This window comes from Ochotona princeps, chromosome 11 (assembly GCF_030435755.1).
Source record: "Ochotona princeps isolate mOchPri1 chromosome 11, mOchPri1.hap1, whole genome shotgun sequence".
NCBI classification, from domain to species: Eukaryota; Metazoa; Chordata; class Mammalia; order Lagomorpha; family Ochotonidae; genus Ochotona; species Ochotona princeps.
Genome location: NC_080842.1, coordinates 5,456,823 through 5,475,243, shown reverse-complemented (window position 1 = coordinate 5,475,243; position 18,421 = coordinate 5,456,823). Strand labels below are relative to the sequence as shown.

Genomic DNA, 18,421 nt, shown 5'->3' with positions numbered 1-18,421 from the left:
CAAAGAATTTTTAACAAAAATGTGGAAAAAATAAATATTTAACAGATAAGTCTTTCAAAAATTGTGCTACAAAATCAGAACACCATAAATCAAATTTTCTCCTTGGGTTTGGACTTGTGAAAATATCAAGTCAAATTGCCCAATTCTCATTGGAGATTCCAAGACTGAATCCTGCTTCTGCTACTAATTGCTTCCTACACATGTCTACCTTAGCAGGCAGCTGCAGATGTTCAAGAATTTTACATCTTTGTCACCAAACCAGAGTCTCAGGTGAAGTTCTGGGCTCCCAGCTTGGGCCAGGCGTAGCCTTGGGTGCTGTGTGCATTAAGTGGTTAACCAGTGAGGAAAGATTCATTCTAACTCTCTTATTTCCTTGAGTTTTAAGTAAATAAAACATTTCAAAATAAAAACTACTACCTTATGCTAAGAGTCTCTGACCTCTTGTTAAGTCCTCGCCTTGAACATGCCAGGAAGCCATATGGGTGCCTGTTCTAATCCCGGCAGCTCCACTTCCCATCCAGCTCCCTGCTTGTGGCCTGGGAAAGCAGTCGAGAATGGTCCAAAGCCTTGGGACCCTGCACCTGCATGGGAGACCTGGGAAGAAAGCTGGCTTTGGAGCGGTTCAGCTGCAGACATTGCGGCCACTTGGGGAGTGAATCAGCACACAGAAGATTTTCCTCTCTGTCTCTCCTCCTCTCTGTATATCTGATTTTCCAATAAAATAAAATAAATCTTTTTCAAAATTAACTCAAAGAATATTCTAAGCTACTATGGAAAATGTAAAGATCTATCTTGTCTAACTGCAGAAACCTCTGCACCTTTGAGTGACAGAGTTCACATAATTTACAGCAAAGGCACTATCCGAAAGGGAACAAAGAAGTGTGCTTTCTCCAAAATGGAAATTAAAAACGAAAACTCTTGATATGAGAAAAAAATCTAATTTATAAAATCACAAAATCACGTAACTGAAGAGAACAATGTAGTGGTTGGTTAGAGTTATGGATGAAGGAAGAGATAATTTGTGTTTGTATCTAGGCAACAGTATGACTCATGGCTTGATCATAAAGTCGAGCTCACAATTGTGGTAGCTTCGAGTCTTGAAGAAGAAAAAAAAAAGAAAAAAGAATAAAAAGAAAAAAAAAGTGTGGAAACAATGGTCTTACCCACTTTCCTGTAGCCCTTGGCCCTTTGAGCCCTAGTCAATGATGTAAAGATTATCAAAATAAAATAGTAAATAATTCATGTAAAAAATGTTACATCTGTGCACACATATACACATATGTGCACACAAGTGGGTGTGAACATATCCTGGTCAAAGATAACTAATGTTGATTTATTTTATTCCACTTGTTTATTATGAGAGAATGACAGTGGTTTGCCATTAATAAAGGCTGGGTTAAGGTTACAAGGGATTTCTCTCACCAGAATTTTTAAAACATTGTAAATCCCTAATTTTTTTCTCTTTTTTTAAATTTCTATGTTAGATGATGCTTACATAGTTCATATGGGTAAGAAGGAGCGAGGGTTAAGGAAAAGTGGTATATCATTGTTTCCAAGCTTTCCATTTCTTCTTCCTGTATCTGGGGGCAGGGGGAAACAGGAGAGAAGCTATACCCAGCCTCTCAACCACTCCAGTACCTGGTGACTGGGAATGGGCACCCAATATTGAGCTAGGATCCTGATGTGGAGAATGCTCCAAGAATTTCACCCAGTGGTTTTGACAGTTCTGAAATGTTGATCTTGCTGATCCAAGGATGAGGGAACACATTCAATGTCCACTGGCTGCCATAGTCCGCTTAGAATCTCCATTTGCCCAGATATTTGCTGTCATTGTTGGTTGAGGCAGTTGTCTGATCTATTCTGTTCTCCATCCTCTGCTATAAAAACAGATGTCTTTTGAAGGCCCCATGGGCTGCCATATCCTCTATGTGGATTTGGGTCAGCTGTCAACTACTCCATCTTTTCCACTGAGGAGGACCACCTCTCTCAGGCAGGCTCAAGGGCCCAAGCCAGGTAATCTGGGCCCTGCCAGACTCCATGCCCCATGGGCTCACGGACCTGGTACCCACCATGCAGGCAGGCCCAAGGACCCAGGCCAGGTGAGCCAGATCCTGTCAGAACCCCCATCCTTGGGGTTCACAGACCTAGTACCCACTGTGCAGGAAGGCCTAACGACCCAGGCCAGGTGACCCAGACCACCCTGCCCCTGGGATTCACGAACCCAGCACCCACCTTGCAGGGAGGCCCAAGGACTCAGGCCAAGTGACCCAAGCCCCACCAGACCCCCTGCTCTCAGGGCTTATGGTCATAGCACCTACCATACAAGCAGGCCCAAGGACTTGAGCCAAATGACCCGGGCTCTGCCAGACCTCCACTCCCTCCCCAACTCCCAGGGCTCATGGTCACAGCACCCACCACCCCCAGACTGGCATGGCTCACCTCACCTTGGCATCAACCAGTGAGTGCTTCAGCCTGGCTCAGTCCAGCCTGCCCCCATTTCCAACTTCTGCTGGTTTGTACTGTAGCCTATCCCAGCCCAGGCAGCCCCCTTATTCCTAATTATTTTTATATAAAGTGTTAAATGAAGAGCTACACCTCACAGGGGAGCCAACACAGCATGCTACTGCCAGAAGTCCACGTGGGCACTGGTTCCCCTCTTAGCTACTGCACTACAATCCAGCTCCTGCTAATGTACTTGGGAAATCAGCAGAGGTCAACTCAAGTGTTTGGACCCTGGTAGTCATGTGAAAGACCAGGAAGAAGCTTCTGGCTCCTGGCTCTTGAATTCTACCTTGTTCATAGCCCAGGCATTGCAGTCACTGGGGAATGAACACTTCTCTGTGTGTGTGTGTGTGTGTGTGTGTGTGTGTTTCCTTCACTCTGTGTTACTGTGCCTTCAAATAAATAAATAAATCTAAACAAGAAGATATTACCAGACACCTAAAAGTGGGCTAAGAATAGCAAATGAAACAAAACCGGAAAAAAAAATGTGATGGTGGTTATGTTGGTTGACTGTGCAGCAAAACTATCATAAGGGAAAAAAGGTAAAGAATTATCTCACAGACAATTGAGAAAAACCTTTAATGTTTTCTTGTCAAATTAGAAGTCCATTTATGATGTTACTTAGCAATCTGTAAGTTATTTGATCACGAATAATCTCCCAAAACTTGGTTAAATATGAAAACTTGTGCATACATTTATAGTAGGCTTCCCTTCCACAATTATCAAAACCTGGAAATAATTCAGATGTATTTCAGTAGAGGAATGGATAAACAAACTCTAAGTCTTTCAAATGAGAGACTTTTCACAATAATTGGAGAATGAAGAAGGAAATACATAACATGAATAACAGGTGCTATGTATGAACTTTTGAAAAAGGGTAACTCCGATTTGTGTATAAGGTTAGATGTGGGGAGGGTCCTATTTCTTACTTCTGCAAGCAGGTATTCAATTATCCCAACATCATTTGTTAAAGAAGCCAAAGTTTCTACCTTGGTTACTTTCAGTTTCCTTGTCAAAGATTAACTGGCTTCATATGCATGGGCTCACTTCTCAGTTTTCTAATATGGTCCATTGTTCATTTATTCCTGAACCAGTACTAGACTGTGTTGATTATCATTGCCCTGTAATACATTTCGAAATCTGGAATTTTTCCCCAACTGTATTTTTATTGTTCAACACAGCCTTGGCTATTGATGGTCTTCTTGTGTTTCCAAATGAGAAGAATATTGTTAGGACTTTGAAATTGCATTGAATCTAGATTACTTTTGGTAATATGGACATTTTGATAATACTGACTCTACCAATCTATGAGCATGATATATTTTATACGTCTTTTAATGTCTTTTTCTGTTTAATATTTTATAATTTCTTCATAGAGGCCTTTCACATCTTGGGTTAGGTTTATTCCAAGGTATTTAAAGTTGTTTGCCAATTTGAATGGCACTTCTATTACAAGTTCTTTCTCAGCCATAGAGTTATTTGTGCGTACTAAACCCATTAATTTACATTTACCATTTTGTACCCTGTTATCTTGAGTTCCAATAGTCTTTTTGTTAATTTGGTTCTCCTATGTATAGAATCATGTTGTCTATGAACAGAGATAATAATCTCCTTGTTTCTAATTTGAATTCTTTTAACTTACTTTTCTTGCCTAATAGTCTAGTTATGACTTCAAATACTATGCAGATTAGCAGTGGTAAGAGTGGACAGTTTGTCTACTTCCAGATCTTGGTGGAAATGCTTCCAGCCTTTCCCGTTCCAGCATGTTGCAGGCAGTGGGTTTTTCTATGTTGCTTTGATTGTGTTGAAGAATGTTCCTTGTATACCTATCTTGCTTTGGTTTCTAGCATAAAGTGGTGCCAGATTTTGCCAAATATCTTGTACGCATCTATTGATACAGTTTTTATTCTTCATTTTGTTGATGTGGTATATCACATTTATTTATTTACAGATTTTAAATCATCTCTGAATGTCAGGAATAAATCCCACCTGGTTCGGGTGAATGATCTGTTTCCTATTATTTTGTTGAGGGATTTTGCATCTGTATTCATCAATGATACTGCTCTGTAGTTCTCTTTCTTTTGTGTTTCTTTCTGGCTTTGGTATCAGGGGATGTTTGCCTTATAGAAAGAGTTCAGAAGGATTGAATCCCTTTCTATTGTTTTGAATCGATTGTGGGAAAATGGGGTGAATTCTTGAAACATTAGACAGAAATCAGCAGTGAAGCCACCTGGTCCTGGGCTTTTTCCTGTTGGAAGGGATTTAATTACTGATTGTCTCTATCCTAGTTCCAGTTATGTGTAGGCATTAATACCTCATGATTCGATTTTGGTAAATTGCATGTGTTCAAAAGTCTATCCATTTCTTCTAGGTCTTCCAATTGGGGGGGGGGGTATAGCTGCTTATAACAGTTCCTGATGATTTTTTTTTATTTCCAAGGTATCCATCGTTATTTCCTTTCACATCTATGATTTTACTGAAATGTGCATTTCGGTTTTGTTGCTATTGCTGTTGATTTGGGATACTGGTGTTGATTTTTTTTCAAAGAAATATCTCTTTGATTAACTTAATTAGTTTATTTTATGGTTGTTCATTTTGTTTCTATTTTGCTTATATTGTCCTTTTTTTTGTTCTAATCTTGGGATTATTTTGAATAGCTCCTGCATGTGTACAGTTAGCTCCTTTATCAGATGCTTTTCCAGCTTTTTGCTTTAGGCACTGATTGCAGTGAACTTTGCTATTATGAAAAGTCGATTGCTTTGGCTGTGTCCCGAAAGGTTTTATGTGTCGTGTTATTGCTTTTATTTGTTCAATGCGATTTTTCAAATTTCAGTTTTGAATCCTTTATATCCCACTGTTCATTCAGCATTATGTTTTGTATTTTCCAATGATCTGCATATTTTCTGGGTTATTCTAACTTGCTGGACTGCAGTTTCACTCCTCGATTGTCTTAGAAGATGCATGGTATATATTTTTTTCTCTAAACTTGTTATGAATGGTTTTCTGGCCTACAATATGCCCAATTCTGGAGAAGCTTCCATGTACTGATGAAAAACAAAATCTGTTCTGTGTATATAGAAAGTAAGGTTCTGTGTATATCAACTAGGTTCATCTGTTGTATCATATAGGTTAGCTCTGTTGTCTCTTTGCCGATTTTCTGCCTCAACAATTCACCCATTGAAGTTAGTACGGTATTAAGGTCCCCCAATGTTATTTTATAGGAGTCTATATCTCCCATAAAATTCATTAATGATAGTTTCACATAGTTAAGTTCCCTAACATTTGGTGCATTACATTTTATCATTATTTCTTTGCTCTTTTTGAATGGATCCCCAGTCAATGTAGTGTCCTTCTTTTTCTCTTGTAATGATTTTAACAGCAAAGTCTATGTTATCTGATATTACAATGGCTAAACTAGGGCCTGGCGGCGTGGCCTAGTGGCTAAAGTCCTCACCTTGGATCCCTAAGGGCGCCTGTTCTAATTCCAGCAGCCCCAGTTCCCAACCAGTTCCCTATTTGTGGCCTGGAAAAGCAGTCAAGGATGGTCCAAAGCCTTGGGACTCTGCACCCATGTGGGAGACCTGGAGGAAGTTCCTGGCTCCTGGCTTTTGATCAGTGCAGCACCAGCCAATGCAGTCACTTGGGGAGTGAATCATCGGATGGAAGATCTTCCTCTCTGTCTCTCCTCCTCTCTGCATATCTGACTTTCAAATAAAATATGAAATAAATATTTTTTAAAAATGGCTAAACCAGCTCATTTTTTTCTACTGGCCAGGAATATCCCTTTCCACTCCTTCATCTTGGGTTTTTATGTATTTTTGTTTGTGAGATGTATTTTTTGTAAACAATGAACAGACGGATCCTGTGTTTTGATCTAGATTGCTGCTTCACCTCCTGCCCTAATCTGCTTGTGGTCTGGGAAAGCAGTGAAGTTTGGCCCAAAGCTTTGAGACCCTGAATGTGTGTGAGAGACCCAGAGGAAGCTCCTGGCTTTGCATTGACTCAGCTCTGGGCCATTGCAGTTACTTGGGGTGTGAACCAGTGGATGGAAGATCTTCCCCAGTCTCTGCTCATAAATCTGATCTGCCTTTCCAATAAAAACAAATAAATATCTAAAAAGTAAATAAAAATGTTATATGGTTTAAAAAAAGAGGCTGAACAGTTGGAGTGGGAGGTCCATGAGAGTCTTGTGTACCACATATGATGAGTCCATTGGTCTGAATTTAGGTTCCACTCCTGACTCCATCTTTCTGCCAATTGTGCCAATTGTTGAGTCACGGTCACTCATGTCAAAGACCTGGGTTTTGTTCCCATCTTCTTAATTCACTTGGTGAAGTCCAGGCTATTGCAGCCCTTTGGGGAATGAACTAGTGTATTGAAAACTTCTTCTTCATCTTCACAGCTTTTTCTTTGAATTTTCAAATGCATGAATCTCAAAACAGTGTAGCAAAATAGATTATTTTAAATTTTGTTTTCCCATAAACTTTTTTGCAGTGCATTAATACGATACTAATATTCAATCCCTGACTTTCTAAAAAGCTGCAAAATGAGACAAGGGTGCATTGGTGTTCAATGATATCAGAAGGCGTTCTGATTCCAGCTAACAGGAAACAGCTGATATCAATATAGCCATGACTTCCTTAGAAAGTTCCCATCCCAGTCCGACCTATAGTTTCACAAGTATCAGGAACGACTGTCAAGGGACGTGATAGTACCAGTCCGGATCCCACTCAAGACTCCATGTTTGTCCTAGACATCAAATACTGATGTGGACATACTAATTCTATGCCATCAAAACCATAATCTTCCATCTCATAATGCATTCTTACTGCCAGGGCACTTTCTTTTAAATCAAGCACTGTCAAAGAAAGAAAGCCTTAAAAGACTACACCCCTTCCAGGCCAGGAAACAGTCTCAGAAATAGGAAAATAATGACAAAAGTTCACACAATAGGTAAATAAGAATAGGATCTAGGTTTGTGATCCAAGTTAACACTAGTGAGAGCTCCCCTAAAAGTAGAAATGAGACAAACCATAACTACTTGCAAAGTGAGGATGTTGAAGAGCTTATGCTACACTAAATTAATTTTTAAGATTCATTTGATTTTGTTGGAGAGGCAGATTTACAGAGAGGACAAAGAAAGATCTTCCATCTGCTGGTTCACTCCCCAAATGGCTGCAATGGCCAGAGCTGAGCCAATCTGAAACCAGGAGCCAGGAGCCTCTTCCAGGTCTCCCACATGGGTACAGGGTCCCATGGACCTGGGTCATCCTCCATTTCCCTCCAAGGCCACTAGCAGGGAGTTGGATGTGTGCAACTGGGATATGAACTGTTTTCCATATAGGATGCCAGTTCTTGAAAGTGGAGGATCAACCAGTTGAGCCATTGTACCAGTCCCAAGACACTAAATTATGATGGCTCTAATCTTCAGCTGCCCTGTCTTAACAGCTCAAGGTAGCATAAGAAATAGGCAATTATGATTTGCCTGCTGTTTGCTAACCTATCACCCTTGACCAGTAGCAAGATAAATTCCTCCTAAGGGCCAAAACTGAAAGAGATCATTTTACCATATCCTACATGTTACTGGCGATTCTACTGTACATGAGAGGAGCTAAGGCTTATTTCTTATTACACCATATGTAGGCTACCATCAGATGGCATCTACAGAAGAGAGATATCCAGAACTGTTCAAATGCCATCTACAATTGTTCCCAGATAAGGAGCTGGTATAGAAGCAAGAGTGCAGATACCTAGCTTTGAAGAAACTCTTATTAGATATACCTGGATTAACATCCTGCATGTTGGGCCTGGCGGCCGTGGCCTAGCGGCTAAAGTCCTCGCCTTGAAAGCCCCGGGATCCCATATGGGCGCCGGTTCTAATCCCGGCAGCTCCACTTCCCATCCAGCTTCCTGCTTGTGGCCTGGGAAAGCAGGAGAGGACAGCCCAATGCATTGGGACCCTGCACCCGCGTGGGAGACCTGGAAGAGGTTCCTGGTTCCCGGCATCGGATCGGCGCGCACCGGCCTGTTGCGGCTCACTTGGGGAGTGAATCATCGGACGGAAGATCTTCCTCTCTGTCTCTCCTCCTCTGTGTATATCTGGCTGTAATAAAACAAATAAATCTTTAAAAAAAAAAAATCCTGCATGTTGTTTCTGATAATAGCTATGTCTTTGAGAGTCAACTAGCAACGTAAATAAGTTTCTTTGCACAATAGTAGATACCCAATAAATGAACAGTAGTGTTGCTAATTTATGACAAATGGAAAAGGGAAGTGAAACTTTCTGAAAAACTCCTGCAAAGCAGTTTATGGACACTCTACAATGGTGATTTACACCTTGTATCTCAATTATTCCCCCAAAATATCAATCAAGATGGGTAAGAATGTTCCATTTTACATGTGAGAAAATGAAGGCTCAAAGGCACTCAGCTCGCTGGGGCCCTGTCTTCCTCCACTATGTGCGATGACTCACATTCAACACCAAGCAGCAGACTAAGTCCCAGTGCTATCTCTCCTTGCTGCCCCTCTCTGGTCATAAATAACACAAGACGAAACTGTATCACATAATACAATGTAATCAATGAATAAAAATAAATAAATAAATAACACAAGAAAGCATCCCTAGCCTTAATGCTTTCATTTCTTCTTGCCTTCCTCCAGTTCTAAACAACAGATCATAACATACCGAGTCTCTGTGTTAACCTCTTCTTCCTTGCTTTTTTTTTGTTTTAATTAGCATAAGAAAAAATATTCTAAACAACTCTATTCCATTGTAGCAGATTTTATTCTGAGGAGGACCCACCCAAGCTCCTATGGGAAAGTCCCTGGCATTTCCTGGAAACCCAACAGGTGTAGATCTCTTGGCAAATGGGGCTTAGCATCAGTTAGGTGGAAATTCTTTCAAGAGTAACTGGGTTTTTAAAATATAAAATGTGGAAAACGGACAGGAAAGGAAGACGCCTTTATTATGGTTTCCTGGTGAGGGCTGCCCCCACGCGACCCTTGGCAGTGGTGCTGAAGACCACACGCTTGAGAATCTGGGCCTGCAGGCTTCCCACTGTTGGCCGCTGATCCTGGCACACACCTTGGCCTTAGCCAGGGGAGCTTCTGCAGGAGGGACCTCCCATCCTCCTTCCCCACCCACCCACCCTGCTTCTGGCACTCAGCTCCCACTCTTGTAACATTAATAAAGGCATCTTTCCTTTCTCTTCTTTTCCTATGTCATATGTAAAACAAAACAAACAAAACAGTCACTCGGCCCAGTGCATTGGCTCAGTGACTAAGTTGTTCCCTTGCCTGTTGCCAGGATCCTATATGGGCTCTAGATGCTACACTTATCTCATCCACCTCCCTGATTTTGGCCTGGGAAAGCACTGAAGGATGGCCAGTACTAGATGGCCCAAAGCTTTGGGACCCTGCACCCCTATGGGAGACCCCAAAGAAGTTACTGGCTCCTGGCTTCTGATTGGGTTAGCTCCAGCCATTGTAGCAATTTGGGAAGTAAGCCAGCAGATGGAAGTTTCTCTCTTTCCTTCTCAGTAGATTTGTCCTTACAATAAAAATAAATCTTAAAAAAAAAAAAAACAATGATACTGTAAATTCCCAGTGCCTAGTCTGGAGAATAGTAATATTAGTGTAACAATTTCAGGAGCCTCCTGAAGGGAGATAATTTAGAATGGTAGACTGAGCTGTCAGGAATTGATCAAATCTATCTCAGAAATAAGTCTGAGGCAGACTCTTAGACTCTTACAAGCTCAGGAATCTTTTTTCTTTTTTTAACTGGAAAATCAGATATATAGAAAAGAGGAGAGACAGAAAAATCTTGTCTGCTGATTCACTCCCCAAGTGGCTGCAGAGGACAGAGTTGAGTTAATCCGAAACCAGGAGTCAGGAGCCTCTTCTGGGTCTCCCATGCAGATGCAGGGTCCCAAGGCTTTGGGCCATCCTCGACTGCTTTCCCAGGCCACAAGCAGGGAGCTGGATGGGAAGCAGGGCCACCTGGACGTGAACCGACACCCATATGGCATCCCAGTGCATGCCAGGTGAGGATTTTAGCTGATAGGCTACCACACCAGTCCCAAAGCTCAGGAGTTTTTAAACACCTGCCGGCAGACTGTCCTGTTCCACCACTCATGGAAGAGAAGAACATGCCCCACCAGCCATGTTCAACGTTTTTGAAGCAGTGTTCATCCAATCAACTAAGAGAGCACTGGTAGATGATACTGTGACAAACAACTCAAACCATAAAAAAATGGTGACCTTGAGGCTAGATCCCCTCTTCCAGCTGCAGTTGTATGGAACAGTTCACCAGTCAGTGCTGGCTGGCGAATAAAAAATCCCAAGCTTTAAGGGTCTGCCTCCAACTGGTAGAAGACATTGGGGTAACTCCTCTGCTAGTCTGCAGCTCCCTCTGGGGAGCTTGGGAAACAGGACTAGGGACAGGTCAGGCCAAGCAAGGCTACAACACTTGTCAGTAATTGTATAGGCTGAATCTGGAGACAGCCCAGGCTGGGTCAAGTCTTAGCATCACTCACACAATGAGAGCCTGGACAGGGTGTGGGCTGAGACTGTGGGTAGGCCATACTGGACTGGATTGAAGCACTTGCCAGCATGTGCATGACTTGGGGCTCGGAGTTGGCCTGGTAGGGAAACACTGGGAATGTCGCTTCAGGGTTTTAATTTCCACTGGTGAGTACTAAAGCCAGAATTGTGGGCCAATCAGGCTGGGCAAGGGTGTAGTACCCATCAGCATGTATATGGGCTGGGTCTGGGGGAAGATCCAACAAGGCTGGGTCCATCATCCATTGGTGCTTGTACCAGAATGGGTGCGGCACATACTGAGTTAGGTCATGGCACCCACTGGTTCACATGAGATCTGGGGCTGGGGCTGGGCCAGCCTGGGCTAGGCTGTAGCACCCAATGGTGAGAGCTGGAATGGGTTTAGGCCAGTTGTACTAGGCTGCAATAGCCATTGGTGAGTGACAGTACGGTGGGGTGGGGGGACTAGCCACATCAGTCTGGGTAGCAACATCTGCCTGCACACATGAGATCCAAGGCTGGGAGTAGGCATGATAAGGGACATTGTGGAACTCGCGTGCTAGACACAGCTCCTGTTTATGAGTGTGAGAGCTATGGCTTGGAGCAGGCTAGATCAGTGTGGACTGAAACATGCATCGGCACATGTGAGCTGGGTCTGGGAGCATAGTGGGCAGGGTCAGCTCACAGCATACATTGGCATGAGTGAGAGCTGGGCCGGGGTGAAGGTCAGGCCAGGTTGGACCATAACACCTGCCAGTTCACATGAGAGCTGGCTGGGGTGGGCAAGACTGGGCTAGGCTGCTGCACCTGACAATGGGAATTTGAACTAAGGGTGAGCTGGGCTAAGCCAGGATGCAATAACTGCTGATGAATGCTGAGACTGTGGGCAGGGCGTCTCAGACTAGGCTGCAGCATTTGCTGGCAAATGAAGATCCAGGGCTGGGAGAGGAGCTGGCAGGGGAACTTTGGGAAATCCCTTAGGCTGCTGCTTCCACTGGTGAGTGCGAGAGCTAGGATTGGGAGTGGGTTGGTCTGGGGGTGGGCCAGGCTGGGCTGGGCTGCTGCATTCAATGGAATGCACCAGGGTCAAAATGGGCTGGGCTAGGTTGCAACACCAGGGAGCATGTGATGAGGACTGGGTATGAATCATGTCACCTGGCTCCCAGGACTGAGAACATGGTGGCAGGCGAAGTGTGGACACTCCCCTACTAGCCTATACCTATCACTGGTGACCCAGGGCTAGGGATAGGCCAGGCTGGATAAGGCAAGGCACTTGTTAGCATATATGGGGATTGGTAGCAGGGCCAGGTTGGGCACAGCTATGCTGCAGTACCCATGAATGTACATGAGAGCCAGATGGGATGTGGGCTGTGCTGGGTGAGGCTTCAGCAGAATGTGGCATGTGAAAAACTAGGTCTGGTGGAGATTATTGGTGCTCAACCTGATGGGGCCATGGCACCCACTGGTATGCATGAGGATCAGGTCTGTGGTGGTCTGGCTGGGATGGATCACAGCATTGGTCCATTCATGTGAGATATGTCCTGGGGCAGAACTGATCAGACAGCTGCATCTGATGCAGGTGTCAGACTGTACCTATCCTGCACTGTGTGGTGCACATGAGTCAAGTTTGAGGTGATCCCATGTAAGGTTCCTTGTGAAGCTCCCAACTAGACTGCTAGACTCGGATCCTGGCCACGGGGAGAATCACAAAATGTGTGGTCTGACCTCAGAGTACATATATCGACTCTGAGCCTCCTCAGTTGCTGATGACCGTGAAATGGACAGCATGCCCAGATGCACACCACAGACATGACAGTCAGCTCATCCAGGTTAGCTGGAGGTGTCTAGTGGTTTGTCAGAATACTGAAAGAAGAACGTGTTGGAGAGTTCTCCTGGCCAAGCTCTGCTGCATATTTCTGGGTTTGTGGATACACTAAGGTTGATTTGTCAACCAACAGACCTTGGAAACATTTTCTCAACTCTGGATCAATGAAAGAAACAACTTTTCAGAACTATCAAAACCACTCAAGTAACACCCTTTGCAACATCTACCTGCTACACTGAACGTCTATGTTCCATTTTCCCCAGGAATATAAAGCTATCCTGAAAGACATCCAGTGAACAACTTGAACACACTTACAAAGCTGCAAACATTCACCTTTTCTGGCTTCTCTGTCCATATTCCATTACTGCTAGGCCTCAGCTTTCCTGGAACTCTTGAAAGTGCACACATTAGAAATACAAAGCGTCTTAGCATTTGTACCTTCACCGACTTGCCCAGGCAGTGAACAGAGTGTGAGGAATACAAACATACAGGGGTCACACTCAGGGGCTACCTGTCCTTGGAGTCTGTCCATGGGAAGCCAGAGAGCAAGCAGGTACTGGGGAGGCCAAGAGCTGGAATGTCAGAGCGACGGAATCATGCAATCAAGGGGGGGGGGGGGGGCGGGTCGCTGGCGTCTTGGTCGGCGGAGCCGGAGCACGCGCCTGCACCCGTGGGGCCATGGCGCGACAGGCAGCCCGGGAGCAGGGCATCACCCTGCGCGGAGATCGTGGGCGAGTTCTTCTCATTTGGCATCAACAGCATTTTATATCAGCGTGGCATTTATCCATCTGAAACCTTCACGCGAGTGCAGAAATACGGACTGACTTGCTTGTAACTACGGATCCCGAGCTCCTAAAATACCTGAATAATGTGGTGGAACAGCTGAAAGAATGGTTGTACAGATGCTCAATTCAGAGACTGGTGGTCGTCATCTCAAATGTTGAAAGTGGTGAGGTCCTGGAAAGATGGCAATTTGATATCGAATGTGACAAGACTGCAAAAGAAGATAGTGCTCCCAGAGAAAAGTCTCAGAAAGTTATCCAGGATGAAATCCATTCAGTGATCAGACAGATTACAGCTACGGTGACATTTCTACCGCTACGGGAAGTTTCATGTTCGTTTGATCTACTGATTTATACTGACAAAGATTTGGTTGTTCCTGAAAAATGGGAAGAGTCTGGACCACAGTTTATTACCAACTCTGAAGAAGTCCATCTCTGTTCATTTACTACAACTATCCACAAAGTAAACAGCATGGTGGCCTACAAAATTCCTGTCAATGACTGATGATGAGTTGAGGAAACTAATGTAATTCCCAGATGTGGTTTTTCTTGAAATGAAGTCAACTGTAGTTAATAAGTTTGATTTCATTGGTTAAGTTTTAGATGAACAAAAGCAGCTTTATACGTTACTGAGCTGTGCAAAACTGTCCCACTTGGGGGTGTCTGTCTTACCATAAGGTTAATATTAATTGCACATCATGAAAAAGGAAACAGCAGATTTCATCAGCATTGTAATGTCTATTCAAAGTAGTAATTGCTGATAGGAAAATCTGTGTTACAAAGCTAAATACCTACATAAATCAGACATTTGGGTCAAGTAGCTTGACTCAGAATCTAGATAGGAAAATACACATTAATATAAAATACAGAAAAAGAAGTCTGAATGTTCAGATTCTTTGTTTAGATCCTGAAAGTAACTAATAATTCCAAAGCAATGAAAATGTTGCTTTATTGGATCCTCTTATCGTTTATGTCATTGTATAGTTCTGTATCAAAAAAGATTTCTAATTATTTTAATTTATGTAAGTTGAACCCATGAAGCAATGAGCATCTCTACTGTTTCATTTCCTGTGATGCAAAACTCTTAAAATGTTTTTATGTTTTATAAAATCAAGTCTTATATGACAAGATGAAATAAAGTTAAATTTGTATGTTTAAAAAAAAAAGAGAGAGAGAGAGAGAGCCCCTCCCTATCATAGGTCTCTATGAGGGCTTCCGAGGGGAGTGGTTATTTATGCAACAGTACAATACAGCCCCCTCTCAGGTGATGATAGGTGAGCATCACAGCTGGGCAGAAAGGATTAAGTGGGTGGGGAAGGTCTAACTGTTAGCCCCCTCATCCCATTAAATAATTTTGATATGGCACCGCAATACCACAGGCTAAACCTATGGATGCACTGTCCTTTTTCTATGTGGGCACTGGCTGCTCCACTTCTGAACCAATTCTCTGCTAAGACCTAGGAAGGTAGTAAATGACTGCCAAAGTGCTCGGGATCTTGCATTTGGGGGACATGGAAGAAGCTCCTGGCTCCCAGCTCTATGTAAGCCCAGCTCTGGCCATTGCTGCCATTTGGGGAGTGTCTCTTCTCTCTTGCTAACTTGGTCTTTCAAATTAAAAATAATAATCTTTAAAACTTCAATAATTTAAAGTCATTTCGAACATTCAGAAAGACTAGAAACCACAATCCCAATCATGAAAGGAATGGGTGGAGATAATAGGAAATTAAGTGAAATGCCCATATACATTTAGCAAACTGTAATTCACGTGACGAATACCCAAATTTGTGGGCTCACGATTTTAACAAGATCATGAACAAGGAAGAGGAGACAGGAGCTGGGATCACCAGGATGGTTACAATGCCTCCTGTTGTTAAATGGATCAATTTGCAAACCTTAAGGCAGCCTTAGCCTTGAGGGAGACTCAGCTCTTTCTCTCTGATTCTGATACAAACCCAACTGATTGCCAATAAACCCAGAGCAATTCTGATTGGTCGTACCTTCTGTGACGTCACAGTCTCGGTAAACAGCCCTTTTGGTCGCGCCAGGGCAACGCTATGAACCAAGGTGGGGTGTTTTAATCTGGTGATAAAAGTCCCAGGTTGCTCAGCCATTGGTGTTCTGCGAACTTCCTTTGCCTCAGGAGTCCTCAGGAGGACACCAGACGCCTTGGAAACTGTAAAGTGGTAAGTGTGTGAGGTCATTGGTTGAACGGCCCTTAGGATTACATTTGCTCTCCTATTTTAAGATATGAAGGATGTGTACTTCCTAAAGTTTTGTTGGGGTAACTTCCCTAGAGACTGCAATAAACATTTTCAAATAATCTAAGCCTAATTAAAATTAACTCTATATTATTTCTTGAAAAGTTCAGGTATCTTATAATTTAACAGAAAATTCTCAATTCATTCTTCCTATCTTGCATATAGCTTCTGTCATTCCTTTTAGCTATTGGAAAGTGTAATAATCCTGTTCATTATTGATATTATAATTTGGGGGAAAAAGGCTCAATATGTAAGAGTATTATAGGAATAAAACAGCGAACATTCAGTTGTGCCTCCAGTTGATTTCAAACACTATTTTCTTTACATGATCCCATACCCCCAAAAAAACTGTGTTGCACTTCCTGTCTGATGGACTTCCATCTTGTTTATTTGAGAGAATGGGACAGACAGTGTTGGAGAACTCCTGTTCACTAGTTCAGTTTCCAATGTCCATATTGTCTAGGAAGGAATCAGGCCTAAAGCCAAAGGACAAAATCTCAATCTAGGTTTTACCTGTGCGCACCAGGAACGGAGGGACTTGACCTGTCAACACTGCTTCCTAAGGTCTACAATAACAGAAAGCTGGGAAGGAGATTGCCCAGGTGGTGGGATCAACAGGAAGGTTCCAGCACCTCTAGCTGTCAAGTGGGTTAAGGTGCATAATAGGAAGCTAGAACTGGGATTAGAAACAGGAAGTGAACTGCAGTATTCCAGTGCAGAATACCAGCTTCTTAACTGCTAAGATAAACACTCTTGTTGCTTTTTTTTTTTTAAATTGAGATGCTTCAATCAAGTGTGAACACCTTGCCTGTATTTAGAAAGCATTATTAACAGTGAATTATGCCATGCTGGCAGTGTGAGAATATGATGTAGCAAGTTAAGCCACCACCTGGAATTTCCTGCATCCCATTTCAACGCACTACATTCAAGTCCTAGCTAATCCTCCCTTCCAATTCAGTTATCTGATAATGCATCTGCAAAGGGTTTGAAGATAGTCTAAATACTTATATACCTCTCACCCACATGGGAGATGCACAAGGAATTCCTAGCTCCTGGATTCCCTGTGATTCAGCAAATATTTATTTCTTTTTTTTTTAATGGCCAAATGATTTTTCCATTATCCATTCTTCCACTCATGGACACCTAGGTTGATTCCATGTCTTGACTGTCACAAGGAACAGGGATGGCAGATACTGATATCTTCTGAGACGTGTCTATTCACTTCCTTTCTCAGTTCTTAACTGTATTTGATGGTGCACAGGTTTTTCAGTTCTATGTATATTTTGAGTATTAATCAAAGTCCAAAATCAGCATTCCAGTTCTACAGTGTGCTTTGCTATGAGTTTTCCTTCGTTGTTAAGAATCTTCTCAGTTGGCTAAAAACATGTATTTATTTATGCTTTTCTTGCCTGTACTTTGGACATCTGATTCAATAGCCATTACCTATACTAATGTCTGTCTTTCTTGTGTTTTGTTACTTTCTGGTCTTGTATTAGGTTAGTCACTTTGTGTTGGGCAACAGGTCAAGAGTTGGTCTTCTCCAAATGTTTGTAGTTTCCTCTTCCATTTACAGAAATGACTCCCTTCTATGGTGTATTTCCAGTGCCTTCATCAAAAATCCATTGCCTGTGTGTGTGAATATCTTCTGGGAATCCTTGTGGTGCTTCAAGACTTATTCTATTTCTTAAAATGCTTTGGCCATGTGAGGGATTTTGTTGATTATCATATTAAGCTTGATTTTCCTAGTTTAGAAGAATTTTGCCTTGACTGAATGCGGTCAACTTGTAAATTACCTTTGGTAGCATGCAAATGTCACGGTTTAGGCTGATCCATGAACACTAGGTGATTTTTCAGCAATTTTGTCTTCAATTTAATTCATCAGTGTTTGGTAATTCTTGTTGTGGAGATTTATTTGTGTTTATTCTAGGATACTTTAATTGTTTATATCTATTGTCAGATCTTTCTTAAAATGTCTTTCTCAATGAATTTCCTATTCCTGTTTAAAACGGCTTCTGAATTTTTGTGCTTATTTTGTTTTCTTCAACTTTACTAGATTTATTTAGTAATTCTGGCACTCTTTTGGTAGATTCACTAGGTTTCTTTATAAATACAATCAGGTTATCTGGAAACAAAATAATCTAGATACCTTCTTTCTTATTTCTGTGCCATTTATTTTCTTCTTCTGACTATTCCTTTTGGTCAATTCTTTAATTTTTTATGTTATTACATTGTTGAGAGGGATGCATGTCCATGTGTGTTTCTGATTAGGGTCGGGAGGGATGATGTGAAGGAAGGTGGAAGGGAGTATATTTTAGTATATTTTAGTTTTTTGTTTTTGTCTTTTTTTTTTTAATCTCCTGTGTCTGTAGATGGGAAAAAGGTGGGGTCTGTTCCTTATTGTCAGATTACTTCAGCATCTGAGGGTGGAAGATGGTCATTCGATGATACTTGGAATCTCCATTGTGGGGAAGACTGTTCCAAGGGTGTTACTGGAGTGGTTTTGATAGATCAGAGAC

The 18,421-nt window shown here is 42.4% G+C and overlaps 1 protein-coding gene and 1 pseudogene across 1 annotated transcript in view; one reads left to right on the top strand and one right to left on the bottom strand.

Annotated features, from left to right (window-relative positions):
- The window catches only part of LOC101521203 (A disintegrin and metallopeptidase domain 3-like), a 91,801-nt gene extending 76,004 nt beyond the window's left edge, over window positions 1-15,797 (bottom strand). Inside the window, exon 1 of the mRNA XM_058669790.1 lies at window positions 15,645-15,797. The gene's annotated coding sequence lies outside the window, so the exon portion shown is untranslated. The remainder of the gene's footprint in view (window positions 1-15,644) is intronic.
- LOC131481351 (mitotic spindle assembly checkpoint protein MAD2A-like) lies at window positions 13,544-14,752 on the top strand (annotated as a pseudogene).
- Window positions 15,798-18,421: the final 2,624 nt, after the last annotated feature.